Source organism: Dreissena polymorpha, chromosome 10 (genome assembly GCF_020536995.1).
Source record: "Dreissena polymorpha isolate Duluth1 chromosome 10, UMN_Dpol_1.0, whole genome shotgun sequence".
NCBI lineage: Eukaryota > Metazoa > Mollusca > Bivalvia > Myida > Dreissenidae > Dreissena > Dreissena polymorpha.
The window spans coordinates 73351154-73366306 of record NC_068364.1 but is presented as its reverse complement, the minus strand read 5'-3'; the positions used below and the strand labels follow the sequence as shown (position 1 = coordinate 73366306).

General features: G+C 34.2%; 1 protein-coding gene across 1 annotated transcript in view; it reads left to right on the top strand.

Moving 5' to 3' along the window:
• Positions 1 to 4337: 4337 nt before the first annotated feature.
• The window catches only part of LOC127848348 (uncharacterized), a 72707-nt gene continuing 61891 nt past the window's right edge, over positions 4338 to 15153 (top strand). Inside the window, exon 1 of the mRNA XM_052380769.1 lies at positions 4338 to 4668. The gene's annotated coding sequence lies outside the window, so the exon portion shown is untranslated. The remainder of the gene's footprint in view (positions 4669 to 15153) is intronic.

Sequence of the window (15153 nt, the reverse complement as noted above, 5' to 3'; positions counted from 1 at the left end):
GCTGGTAGGAGTATTATAAGTGATATTTTTAGAGAGTAGTTTAAATTCATTTGTCATTGTACAGTCAAATTATTACAAAAGTGGCTTTGTTTAATTCTTTTATTTCATGACCTTCTTTGACCTTGTGCCCTTTGTTTTTACCTCATTGGGCTTTATGCCATTTTAAACAATTTTCAGTTATATTGCGGTAATACCCATTAATTCTATCCGGAAAACCAGTTCTTATTTTATTTTTTAATAAACTGGTATTTGTTATACAGACTTATGATCTACCCTATCCCAGAATGCCATTGATAGTGTATAAAAGCATTGTTTACTACATAAAATAGATTCCAGTTGATGTATTTGTATGATTTTTGATATTTCCATTTTGATGGATTTCACGACGCGAAAATTCCCAATTTGAAGGATTTCGTGACTCAAAAATTCCCAATTTCTAGGGGACAGGACCTGTTCCCAAACAGGTGAAAAAAAACGCTGTGTTAACACTCTAGAGGCCACATTTATTTTCTGATAATCATGAAACTTGGTCAATAGATTTGTCCCAATAATATCTTGTTATCTCAGGTGAGTGACTTTGGGCCTTTCAGGCCCTCTTGTCTTATTTTTAGTTCGACTATTATACTAGTATATGAAATATATATAGTGGAGCAATCCTACTCACCCCGGCGTTAGCGTTCCCCTTAGCGTTAGCGTGAGCGTGCAAATGTTTAAGTTTGGGTACCACCCCAAATATTTTCAATGTCCCTTGACATATTGCTTTCATATTATGCATACTTCTTTACCAACATGACCCCAACCTATAAACAAGAGCAGACAACTCTATCAAGCATTTTGTAATAATTATGGCCCTTTTTCCACTTAGAATATGCATGTTATTGATAAATCTATGTTAAAGTTTGCGTACCACCCCAAATATTTTGCAATGTCCCTTGACATATTGCTTTCCTATTTTGCATACTTCTTTACCAACATGAACCCAACCTTTAAACAAGAGCAGACAACTGTATCAAGCATTTTGTAATAATTATGGCCCTTTTTTCACTTAGAATATGCATATTATTGATAAATCTATGTTAAAGTTTGCGTACCACCTCAAATATTTTCAATGTCCCTTGACATATTGCTTTCATATTTTGCAAACTTCTTTACCAACATGACCCCAATCTATAAACAAGAGCAGACAACTGTATCAAGCATTTTGTAAGAATTATGGCCCTTTTTTGTCTTAGTAACTGAATATTTTGTTAAATTTTGTGTTATGATCCACTTGACTTCTAAAGTATCAAAGCTATTGCTTTCACACTTCAAATATTTTCTTACTATCATGAGGGTACTGTACCTGCCAAGTTCAATTTGACCTTGACCTCTGAATGACCTTGACTTTGAAGGTCAAGAATAAATTTTAGTTAAATTGCCATAACATCTTTATTCATGATCAGATTTTATTAATACTTTGACAAAACAACACTTACCTGAATACCGCAATGAATTCCACCCAAACAATACCCCACGCCCCAATCCAGAATCCCTGCCCTCCCTCTCGCCTCCCCCCAAATTTTTTTCCTTTTTTTTATTTTTGAAAGATCATCTAATAAATGACCACACCCCACATTATACCCCCCCTTACAACCCCCCTTCCCCCCCCCCTACATTTTTTTTCCTTTTTTTATTTTTGAAAGATCGTCTTATGAGTAACCCCACATTCAACCCCCCTCCCAACCCCCCCCCCCCCCGACTCTTCTCTTTCTCTTGATTACATGATTATAAGTGCCTGTGAGATTTGTCAGACCAACTCTCTGTATGCAATAATGATTACGATGAAGATGGTAGTGGCAGTTACTTGCCTTTTTCATGAATACATTGCTAATTACATCCCGTGAGATTTGTCAGACCAACTCTATGTATGCAATAAAGATGATGATAAAGGTGGTGTAGGTGGTGACTTGTCTTTCTCTTGATTACATGATTATAAGTGCCTGTGAGATTTGTCAGAACAACTCTATGTGTCCAATAATTATGTTGATGAAGGTGGCAGTGGTAATGACTTGATATGTCTGTGAGATATGAATGCCAAAGTCTTTGTTTTACATAACATGATTTTTTATGTAAAATGGTGGTTCTTCATAAATTCTACATGTTATTTGCAAATGATGACCTCTACAAAGTTGTTCCAGGAGTACCATATTGCCCGACAATCTTGTGTTTTATTGTTAACTTAAACTGTACTTGATTCTAGCATGCCACTATACTTCTTTGAAGTAATTTGAGGAAATTTCTCACTGTTTAGTAATGTATACATTGTTTAAGGTACATTATAATTTCACATTTTGTAGGTGGACTTCAATATGTATGATCTACTTATGCTGCCACAATGTAAAGGCAACAATCACTGGTTTTTTCTGGTTGCAAGTGTTAAGTCCAGGACTGTTACCATTTACGACTCGTTGGGTGGTAACAACAAGGCCTTGTTCGATTTGTTCTGGTAAGGTTCAAATTTGTAATTATGCCCCCCTTTGAAGAAGAGGGCCGGAGGGTATATTGCTTTGCACATGTCGGTTGGTCAGTCTGTCCACCAGGTGGTTTCCGGATGATAACTCAAGAACGCTTGGGCCTACGATCATGAAACTTAATAGGAACATCGATCATGATTCGCATATGACCTCTATTGATTTTGAGGTCACTAGGTCAAAGGTCAAGGTCACGGTGACTCGAAATGGTAAAATGGTTTTTGGATGATAACTCAAGAACGCATACGCGGCCAACAGGGCGAACTCTTAACAATATAACTGAAGCAACTGGTCTGTAATCCTAAATCTATAATTATCAGTCCAATGAAACATCATCATTTGGGTAAAATAAAGTGGATCAGTAAAAATATTATCCGAATATGAGATTATTGTGTATATTTTGTATATTAAATATTGTGTTAATGTTTAATTTTGTTGATTAATATAAATATAAGCAGGACAGGGGAGGTAATACACTATTATATCTTTCTTATATACAGGGGAAACAAATGCAATAAGTTTTAATTTCATGTTTAATAAATAGAGGATATTTGTTCATGTAAGTGTGAGATCATTGGTTATTTTTTCATTGTCCCTTGACATATTGCTTTTATATTTTGCATACTTGTTTCCCAACATCACCCCAACCTATATTTCCCCCCCTCCCCAACCTCACCCCCCATTTTTTTTAAGCATCATCTAATAAATTACCACACCCCACATTTTACCCCCTCTCACCCCCTACCCCCCCCTACCCCCCCACCCCCCCCAATTTTTTTGGTAAACATCTAATAAATTACCACACCCCACATTATACCCCCCTCTCACTCCCCCCCTACCCCCCACCCCCCTCATTTTTTTAAATTATTTTTTAAACTTCTAATAAATTACCACACCCCACATTATACCCCCTCTCACTCCCCCCTACCCCCCACCCACCCCCCCCCCATTTTTTTTAAACATATAATAAATTACCACACCCCACATTATACCCCCCCTCACCCCCTACCCCCCTACCCCCCCACCCCCCCCTACCCCCCCAATTTTTTTTTTCCTTTTTTATTTGTGAAAGATCGTCTAATAAATTATTGAATAGGAACAATTTCCCCATGATGGCTTACGTTACACTGCCAAGCACTGGAATAGTCCTCTGACAGCTCTTGTTAGATCACAAGGTCAAATGTCTAGGTCACAGTGACTCGAAATAGTAAAATGGTTTACGGATGATAACTCAAGAATGCTTACGCCTAGGATCATGAAACTTCATAGGTACATTGATCATGACTGGCAGATGACCCCTATTGATTTTCAGGTCATGAGGTCAAAGGTCAAGGTCACAGTGACTTGAAATAGTACAATGGTTTCTGGATATCTTACATTAGGTCAAAGGTCAAGGTCACAGTGACAAAAAACTTATTCACACAATGGCTGCCACTACAACTGACAGCCCATATGGGGGGCATGCGTGTTTTACAAACAGCCCTTGTGTCAGTTTTATAATATGATAAAATTAGCCTTTAGTAAAACATTGAAATATATCAAGGGTTATGATTAAAACACTCTTTTCGCACCCTCCCCCCTAAAAAAGTCAGGTACCAATGTTGGTACGTTGATTTCAATAAGATGTTTTTCACACTCAATTTGAGAATCTGATAGTGTGTTTGATGGCTGAACAGGTTTTAACGCATTAATAATTTGTATTCACAGAGTTTTGTTTATCTTTTTGGGAAATAATAAAAAAGCTATTTATTTTTCTGTTTTGAATACACAGTTGATGTACAGAGGACACTTTGGCAAGCTACTGTTGTTGGAACAGTTATATAGTGACCAGCAGAAATGTTACTCAAGCCAAACACTTGACACTATAATGGCCCCCTCCTGTTTAGGTGGAAGTGATAGTGGTTGGGATAGTTATTTAGTGAGCAGCAGAAATATTATTCTCGCTAGACGCTGGACATGTCCTAACCTCCCTCCTGTTGAGGTGAAAGTGATTGTAGATGAAACAGTCGTAAAGTAAGCAGTGGGACTGTAACTCAAGCCAAACACTTGACCCTGTGCTGACCAACCTACTGTTTAAGTGGAAGTGACTTTGCCTGGAAAAGTTGTCAAGTTGGAAAAGTTGTCAAGTCAAGAATTACAAGCCACAAAGTCGGGTCAGGTAAGATTACATATATATCAATAACCGTCACAGCTTCAGTGGCATGCAGCCCAATAACATACATGTAATGCAAGCTCAACTGAAAGTAAAGTTCTTAGATATATGCTATTGTTATCTGTCATTGTCTGCTGTCAAATGTGTGTTGCCTGTCATTTCAAGTACCATTTTTTGTAAAAGTTTGGTACAATTATTTATTTTGAGTGGTTTCCCTTGGACTTGTGTTGCTAATATATATCACTACCATTTCCAATGGTAAAATGTTGTAACAAATAACTGAATAATTTGAATATGCCATGATGATTAATCGATATCCCGATCAGACTAGAATATTAAATATACCAATAGTCTGGTATACAAAATAGTAACATAGGCTTCAACTCAAATTGCTCATGTGTAATACTAGTATGCTTACTTTGTTGTAAAACAACTAAATCAAGTAAATGTGTTCGCTGCGTAAAACAACTAAATCATATGAATATTTTTGCTGCATAATACAACTAAATTATTAGTTTTTACAGTGATGTATGCATTTGATTTTGCGTTCATTAGCTGTTCTCATTGATATCAGAGTTTTTCAAATTGCAGCGTTTATCTTCCTCTGATATATTGCTAAAGTGCTAGAAATTAAACTAAATTGCAGTGCATAAAAAATATTTTTAAAAAGGGGAGAAAAGTATACTTTGCAGGGGGGAGGGGGAATGGGACCGAATTTGGGCCGTGGATTTGACAGATTGAGGGCCCTGTAAAGTGAATTGACCCATCGTCCATCTTTACTTCACAATAAACAATTTTATCAGATCAAGCATATATATCTGAAATATAAAATGCAACCACTTATGTCATATCAACATAGCAAGTTTAAAGATTGGAAACAAATGCTCAACACTCTGATTTTACAGAAAACCATTTATTCATGCTTTCGGATTGATGACATATTGAAACTTTCAGGTTCATTATCAAGGATATTTAAGAATATTTCTACTAAGATTGTATGAAATAAATACTATTACCAAAATATGTTTTTTTGGAGTTGGTCCATTTTAATTTAGAGTAGACCGATAATATTAGACACAAATTGGTTTCAGCATGTTTATTACATAAACATACAATGTTCCCCAAAGTACATACATGTAACACAAAAGGATATGTCATATGGTTTACAACACATGTCAATTGTATAAGGATACATTTCGTCAGGTAAGGTATACATGGCCTTCAAATTGCCAAGTCTAAAAGTTGTATGACCCTAATTGTAATAAGTTTCTAAGTATGGAAATTTTGCTGATCGATGTTGTATTTAAATACAGATGAGAAGGGTTATTGTGTATTATGTTTGAATGAGCTTACAAACACATTATAGAATATTATTAAATTATTTTAATTATTGATACAAAAATAATATAATCATTGTCTTCGTGTTTATTGTCCTCATGTGCAAGATGATTATGTTAATACTGATGATGATGATGATGATGATTATGATCTTACCTTTCTGGCTTACACTAATTCACAACAGAACAAACAACCTATTTGAGTGAATTTTAATTATCAAATGTTCACTCTTGCAGTTTTATTCTACTAACTGTTGCTTTGCAAATTTGGGTTTAATCAGTTGACCAGTGTATTAGAAGCATAGTGTAAGGAATACCAGTGGTTCTTCCTTTGGGTAGTCTTACTGAGAGTATCGGGGCTATGGTTATTAGGGTCCACTATTAAATGTATTTTCATAATTTGTTTTTTTTTGTCCCAACTTATTGAACCCTCTCCCACTTAGAAGCAAAGACAAAAAATATTTGTGCAAAACAGCATAAAACCAGACCAGCCTGTGAGATAATATATAGTCACTTAAACTATCACACAAAATTCAAATGCAAAATAATATCATTTATGGTTTCAATGTGCTCAATACAATACAAACACAGACAGCATAATGCAATAAAGGAGAGAACAAAATAAACTCAATAATTACATGTATACAACAATTTCACAATTAATAACAATTTAAATAACTTGATAATAACTGATTATAGTAATGTACAGGTATAGGTATTTTTTATACATCTAAGTAATAAAATCTTGGCAAATGCCATACTATGAGTCTGACTGGTACAACCGTTAAACCATTGATGACATTGCATAAAATTCCTTTTCATCCATTACCACATTTGTGAATTTAAGGTTTGAAATTGTGGGTAAATAATAATAATTGTGTGCACATGAACCGCCTAAACTGAGGCAGTAACAATTATGGGTTTACTACTGACTTATGGATATCTTCTCACTGAACTCATGCAGCATGTGGCTTGGAAAATGGATTCCCATGTTGTTGAAAATCCATTTATATTTTATGTCCTGTGTTTTGGAAAGCAGATCAGTGTAGGAATGTAGCTCCTTAACTTCTTCTGTAGAATATTTCTTCATTATCATTATGCCCCTTTTAGCTCATATTTAAAAAAATGAGCTATTGTCATCACCTGAGCGTCGGCCTCTGGTCAAGTTTTGTGTTTAGGTTAAGTTTTGTGTTTAGGTCCACTTTTCTCATAAAGTAACAAAGCTATTGCATTCAAACATGGCGCACTTACTAATTATCATGAGGGGACTGGGCAGGCAAAGTTAGATAACTCTGGCTGGCATTTTGAAAGAATTATGTGTCCTTTTTATACTTAGAAAATTGCGAATATGGTTAAGTTTTGTGTTTAGGTCCACTTTATTCCTAAAGTATCAAAGCTATTGCTTTCATACTTGCAACACTTACTAACTATCATAAGGGGACTGTGCAGGCAATGTTATGTAACTATGACTGGTATTTTTACAGAATTATGGTCCCTTTCATACTTAAAAAATTGAATATTTGGTTAAATTTTGTTTTTAGGTCAACTTTATTCCTAAAGTTTCAAAGCTATTGCTTTCATAATTGCAACACTTTTTAAATATCATAAGGGCACTGTAGGGGACAAGTTGCATAACTCTGGTAGGTATTTTAATGGAATTATGGCCCTTTTTTTACTTAGTAACTTTGAATATTTTCTTAAATTTTGTGTTTAGATCCATTTTACTTCTGAAGTATTAAGGCTATTGCTTTCAAACTTTAAATAATTTCTAACTATCATGAGGGTACTGTACCTGGAAAGTTGAATTTGACCTTGACGTTTGAATGACATTGACTCTTAATATCAAATTCTTAAATTTTACTAAAATTGCCATAACTTCTTTATTTATGATCAGATATGATTCATACTTTGACAAAACAACACTTACCCGACATACCACAATGGACACCCCCCCAAACCAACCCCAGGCACAACCTCAGAACCCCCCTCCCACAAAAAAGAAAATCTTTTTTTTTAAATTGTTAAAAAAAAAAACAGCAATATTTATTTTTATTATTTTATTTTTGAATGACTCTCCAACCATCTCACCCAAGAATCCCCCCCATTTTTTTTTTGAAAGAAATGACGTCCTGTACGAAAATTCTTTGCAGATTCTGTACTGAGTCTGTACAAAATCTGCCCAGAATCAAGACAGAATTCATTTATTCTGTACAAAGAGGACACAGACCTAGAATCTGCCTGGAAAACTGTACAGATTTTTTAAGCAGAATTACAATGAAGCAGAATTTCATCTGTACATATTACTATACCAAACAGAATTTTTATACTTATCGTTTTTATAAGACAGATTTTTAGCACTCTGCATTTTAGCAAGACAGAATTTTGGTACTTGGCAGTATTAAGCAAGGCAGAATATTGGACTTAGAAAACTATTGAAACAAAATTTCAAAATGGGACTTAAATAATTTAAAAAAAATCTAAGACTTCTGATTCAAGTTTCTAAATGTTTATTATGAGAAACATTTGCCCTATACAAGAAAAACACTATTTATGTTCAGTTCAATTTATACAAAAATTGCCATACATGTATATATTACATGTCATAATATTAAAATATGTGAGTATGTAATGATAATTTACCTTTAAACACTTAAAGTACATGTTGATCTACTATAATCATAAAATATCTTTGAATTAAGGTTCTTACAAATAACTTGATTTAGGGTTGAATACAAATTGAAAATTGTTTTTCAATTCCCCCCCCCTGACTTATAAAAACTACTTTGCTTTAATGGTAGTATATATGTATTTCCACTGGGGTTAAATGTTTAGTTTGCCTTCCTCTGACTCTATCTATGAATCAAAGCGCTGAAGGCACTGAAGATGTTCGCTATTGCATAATTTAACACGCAATTCATTTTTCAAAATCAATCCGAAGTTTGAAATGAACACACGCCATTCAACTTTAAAAAGTATGTGTCATAGCGCACGGGTCGAGTTTTGTGTGCACTTTTTATCATCCTTATTATTTCATAGAAATAACTAAGACAAAATAAAAACAACATGCTTTTTGGACGTTCTAAAAGCATAGAAAGTATGATAAAAATGGTAATGAGAACTTCATATAAAGAAACCATCATATTAAATGAATAAAAATAACTAAGACAAAATAAAAACAGCATGCTTTTTTGGAAGTTCTGAAAGCAAAGAAAGTATGATGAAAATGGTAATGAGAACTTAATATAAAGAAAATTTGCAGTCACCATCATATTAAAGGAATATTTTTTCTAATATCAAATGACTATCTCACCAAGAATATAAATTCATAATGAAAGTTCCGTGTACAAAACTTTTGATTTTTGACACCATATACAAATTCAAAATATACAATAATCTTCGTATCTTGTATATGGAGGAATAAAAGTATATAAACATTGCTGTTTATGCTTTACTTGTTACCCGAGCAGTTCACACGGTGTCAACAACGCTAACATAAACATAGGTATAGAGCACTAATGCGCTTTTAGGCGAAGCTGTTTCAGTTTTCATCTTAGTGACTTTAACATAACGCCAACAGACACGCATGAATATTTTCGAATATTTAATAAGCTGATTCGAGATACAACCTCTGAATTTTTGCTACATCACTGCGTATGTGATCAATTCAAAGGATGTAGCACTGTTCAGTGTAAGGAATTCCGGACTACTCTCTGTATGCTCAAACGACACAAATTGTGGCCCTGTTACAATTACGCGTTACAATCCATCTCGCAGAATTTCAATTTCGCCTCCAAGATGAGAAAACAATCATTAGCGAAATAGTATAGTGTCACGATAAGAGAAAATCGTTTAATTATCATACCACAATGTTTGCCGTACTTTGTCAGCACGTCTGAAAATCATTCCTTAATGCGTCGATAGGCTGCCATTATTAACAAGTTTGCTATTTTGAATTCAATTTTGTATCAAAAAGCATTGTTTTTAAATGTGGGATTTTCAATTCGCAATGAGATTTGTAATGACCCTCGTCATGCGAAAATGGGTCTTATTCCATATGCGCCCATCATATAAACTCACTCAGCTATCCCTCCTTCTGGTAAGGAGAAACTTAACATATTGAGTGATTTTAAAGCGAACAGCGTCGCCTATGGCCTGACTGCGCAAGAGCACATGTTGGGTTTAACAAACGCTTGCCGAAACGCATAAGACCCATTTTCGCATGACGGCGCTTTTGACGTGTGATTTAAATGTGACGAAAGAAAACTGCGTTTAAATCAAATATAAACATACGATATATTTCGATAATGAAGAAAGATACTCATAACAAGGCATATGAGGACACATATGAAGTGCTCTCCCGTAGTATATTTTTTATTTACTCACACTAATGTGTGGTTTGACAATGCTAACACACATTTCATGCGGTGAATATGCAGCTTACAAGTGAAAAACACAACACAATAGTTTAACTTTTGTTTAATTGTATTCAATTATTTAGAAAAGTAAATTGCTAACTTTATTTCAAAGTCGGCGTACACGCCGACTACATTTTTAAAAGACATGTATTGTTATAAATATATTTAATATATTATATTTAGTTGTTTTCGGTTTTAGCGATTATAAAGCATTTTCGAGGTTGCCTATAGTATGCCTGAGTAATTGATGAACTCATATCCAACTGTCAATGTATTGAGAACTGTGAATATAAACAAGCTAACCCTTCTACTAAGCTTCTACTATTGCGTTGCTAGCACCCGTAAATACAAAAGATCGCCGCTATGTGTTGAGAACCAAGAACGCTTTCCAGAAATACCCGATGTAGTAGCTTCAACGAGGTTATGAAACAGGTCATTCGTATTATTATTATAAATTATTTGTTATATTCGGGTTAAGCGATTATGATTTTTTTTAGTCTATCGTATCGCTGAAGTTATTGTTGAACTTATGTTCAACGTTTTATAAATTGAGAATATAAATAAGCGTCAACTTTTTCCCAAATCTCTCAATTTACGACCTGTACTACGTCATTGAGTTGTATGTGAGAGCGTAACCTATTGCGTTGTTATCGCCCGTAAACTTTCCTTTGTTTATCGACAGGCGCATCTATTAATAGCCTCATATCATGAATGCCAAAACACCCGCGAAAAAGAACCACGTGACCAAATAGGACGCTAAACGCAAATACCATGCCACTACGACTTTAATTATGTAAGAACGCTCCGCAATTCCTCTGAAGCCGGGGCCTTGTGATTGCTTTTACGTAAAGAATTGACCTCTAACTGAAGTAAGCAAAGGAAACGCAGCACCTAATTGACCCATTCCTTCTATGTGCGAAGGCAGATTGAATTTTACTAATGTATGGTTTGCCTTTTATAACACACATTATAATGCGGTAAATATGCGACTAAAAGTAAAAAACACTATAATTAAACTTTTGTTTTTAATTAAGTTATTTAGAAACCAAAATTCCAAACCTTATTTCAAAACAGCAAGACTACATTTTTTAGAGAATATTCTTGTTATATTTAAATGTTTTTTAACAGTTTCAGCGATAATGAATCATTTTTATGTTGTTTATCGTATCCCTGTAATAATTGTTGAACTCGTGGTCAACGTGTTATTAATTGAGACCTGTGAATATAAACAAGCGTAACCTTATACTAGTGCGTAATTCTCACCCGGACTCCCCTTTGTTTATCGCCAGCCTCAGATTTATGAATGAGATGAGCGAAAATACTACGTCACGCAGACGCAGCAGAAAGTGGACTATTTTAATCATTCATAAACAATCTCCTCCGCGACACGTGCAATACGATCATTGTTTTTTTAATTATTTTCTATAAAACACCATTCGAAACTATTGCATTTAACACGATATTAATATAATGTTTCCATTTGTGAATAAACATAATTGGAGAACTCAAACCTCTTGCATAAATTATACAACTCTTTCTTCGCGCGTAGTGTAAGCGGGAATTGGGCTAATCATACCCAGGCTGTATCGACCTGAATTTTACATCAAGCACATTAGACGGTCGCTAAAGCGACCATCTAAAAATTGTAATGTCAGTGCTTGTATACACCTCTGTAACAGTTCACTTGAAAATAATCATAAACCCCTAACAAACAAATCCTGCCCGCTTGATACTTGTAATGTGAAACTGGGGCTATCTTTACTGGCTTGCTAGAATGTGTATAATCTCTTCTGATTGGTTGGAGCCAAATTTGAACGTGTAAACATAGATCCATGCAGGACCTGAAATGTAGTTTCAAAGCAATGTTGGGAATTTTTAAAGTTGAAGTTTTAACAATATCCTGATATACTTTAATGGACATTCTTAAACAATTAATTAGAATGTGGAAATCAACATTTTGTGTGTCAACAAGTCTCTAAAAGAGGAATTCAGTGAGTTATGAAGCGGCCCTTTTGGAAATGCTTTGAACTGTTAAACAGGTTTGTATTGTTTTTCTTTACATTGTTATCTTATAATGTTATGTTTAATTTAATGATATAATTTAACAGTTACAAAGATCTGTTTTGGTGGGTGATTAACATTTTAAATAAATGATGAAACCAATTATCTTTGCAGTAAGTTCACATAAAAGACATGTCAGTCAAAGGTATCTCTATCTTACAAAACGAACAACTAGTTGTAACTAGGGCTGTCACGATTCACCGGTATATAGGTATATCGCGGTGCATGTCGTGAAAAAAATCGCACCGCGGTATGGCGTTGCCGCACCGGTCTTTTTAATATTATTATATTAGCACAGATATAAATACATAACATAATTATTTTGATATAGATATCGTTTTGAAAACTGTAGAAGCGATTCAAAAGGGCTAAATAAATAATCCGTTAATATCCAGGTCAAGCAAGCGCTTCCACTTGTAGATGTTTAACTTTCACGGTTAAAATACGACGATGTATGGGTCCGTACCTATTTTGGAATACCGATTTCCTTTGCAAATAAGTTCATTATTATCCCAAAAGAAGTTTATTCTATTTCTTACTTTCTTTCCTTAGTATATCGATCGTTCAAAGCATGGCACTGCCGAATCATGTTATCTTAAGATTCTGAATAAGTCGAGGAAGAGTCAGAACGCTACGGATTTTCAATACTGGGCCCGCTGACTCCGCATTTTAAACATGCCCTTGAAGCGTTCGATTCACACAGATCGTTGTCACAGCTATTGTAAACAACATGGCGGACATTTTAGAAAAAGACGCGAATAACAATAACAATGACTACTTCTATCAAGTTTATAACAGTTTCTAGTCATACTATGATACCAGTGTTTTCTGATTATTGAGTTAAATAAACTTTGTAAAACTTGTTATTCTGCTGTTTTCTTCACAGATACATATTCTGTAAAATATCGCGGTATGTTATAATACCGCGATACAGTGTTGCCGTACCACGATATACCGCGGTACGCTCACGGCGTATCGTGACAGCCCTAGTTGTAACAATCAATTGCCCAATCAGTGACCAAATGAAAGGGCAATTTAACCAATACTTAGATTTATTTATGAATAACTACTCTGCCACAAAATGTAAAGCCTTTTTTTTAATAACATATTTAAGAAAGCTATGATTGTTATCACTTAAAAGGTGTTGCATTATTTTAGTTGTAATTTTAGTAAATCCCATATGATCACTTCATTCAGATTGGCTAAACAAAGTAATTTTTAAATAGTAAAGTGTATTTTTTTTTGCTTTCAGCGATTTTCAAAAAAGATTGTGTAGCAACTTACCCCTGACAACGACCTCAGAAGTGCAGTCACAGCTAGAGTAATGGTGCTGTTATCACTTAAAAGGTGTGAAGCAAAAACTTAATAGAATGTGGTTTGTAACTAAATCAACATTACAAATTGTCTTTTTATAAAACACCCTATGAAATGACCTACATCTGAAAAAATGTCAAATTTATTTTAGAATGTGAAAAGCAAAATATAAAGAGAAGAAAGTTGGTGAACCATGTTGCGTTATTTAAGTTGTAAGTTTAGTAGATCCCATATGATCGTTTCATTCAGATTGACTAAACAAAATGATTTAAAAATAGTTATGTGTATTTTTTGCTTTCAGCAACCATCAAAAAAGATTGTGTAGCAACTTTCCCCTGACAACGACCACTGGCTCAGTTAAGTGCAGTCACAGAGTGATGGTACCTCACCAGGGTCTAGTTCAGGCAAATGAAGATCTCTAAAAGGGATTTTCATCTCAATATAATAACTGTAATTTCTTAAAACATAAACTTACTTTATTTACTGTGTTTTTATGTCATATAACAGTGATACAGTAATGTGTGTTGTATTTAGGGATTTATTTCTTAACAGGATGTGTAAGAGTAAATTATTTTATTTTATTGACTGTCAGTATTTGTAACTTTTCTTATATATTTATAAACATGTCATAATATCATTAAATAAAAATGTTTAATATTTACAGTCTATATATTTTACTTTACATTTTGCTACATTTTTCTGTACAGAATTTTTTGTGTGTACAGATTTTATTTTGTGTACAGATTTTATTTTGCACAGAATCCCATTCTCACATTTTGGTTCTCCCCACATTTAATTCTGCCCAGATTTTTTTCTGCCCCTAAAATATTCTGCTTAATTTAAATAATTCGAAAAATCTGTACAGAATTCGTTCTTTGTTTATATTGAAAAAATCTATAAATAGAAATCTGCTTCAACTCATTTTTAATGGACACCGAATATTTTCTGCACAGGTTCTATACAGATTTTGTGTATTTTATTCTGCACATAATCTGGTTACAGTCTGCCCAAACTTTTTCGTACAGGCATACACCCATGCTATACATCCCTCTCCACCCTCACCCTTCCCCCTTTTGATTGAAGTATTGAGATAGGTCCCTTCACATTTAAAAATAAAAATAGATGAACAGTCTGCTCCCGCTAGACGGTGCTCTTGTTCACATTTGAACTCTTCAACATTGTACAAGGGGGACTGAACTTCTCATGTCTGATTTTGACACTTTTTTAATGATTATGTTACTGGTGAACAAATGCCTTTCTATTTATGGGGAAATGTGTTTTTTTCTATAAATATCCATGCAGTGTATTTCCTGAAAACAGACATAATTTCATATTTATACATGTACAAATGTTAGTCTATACAT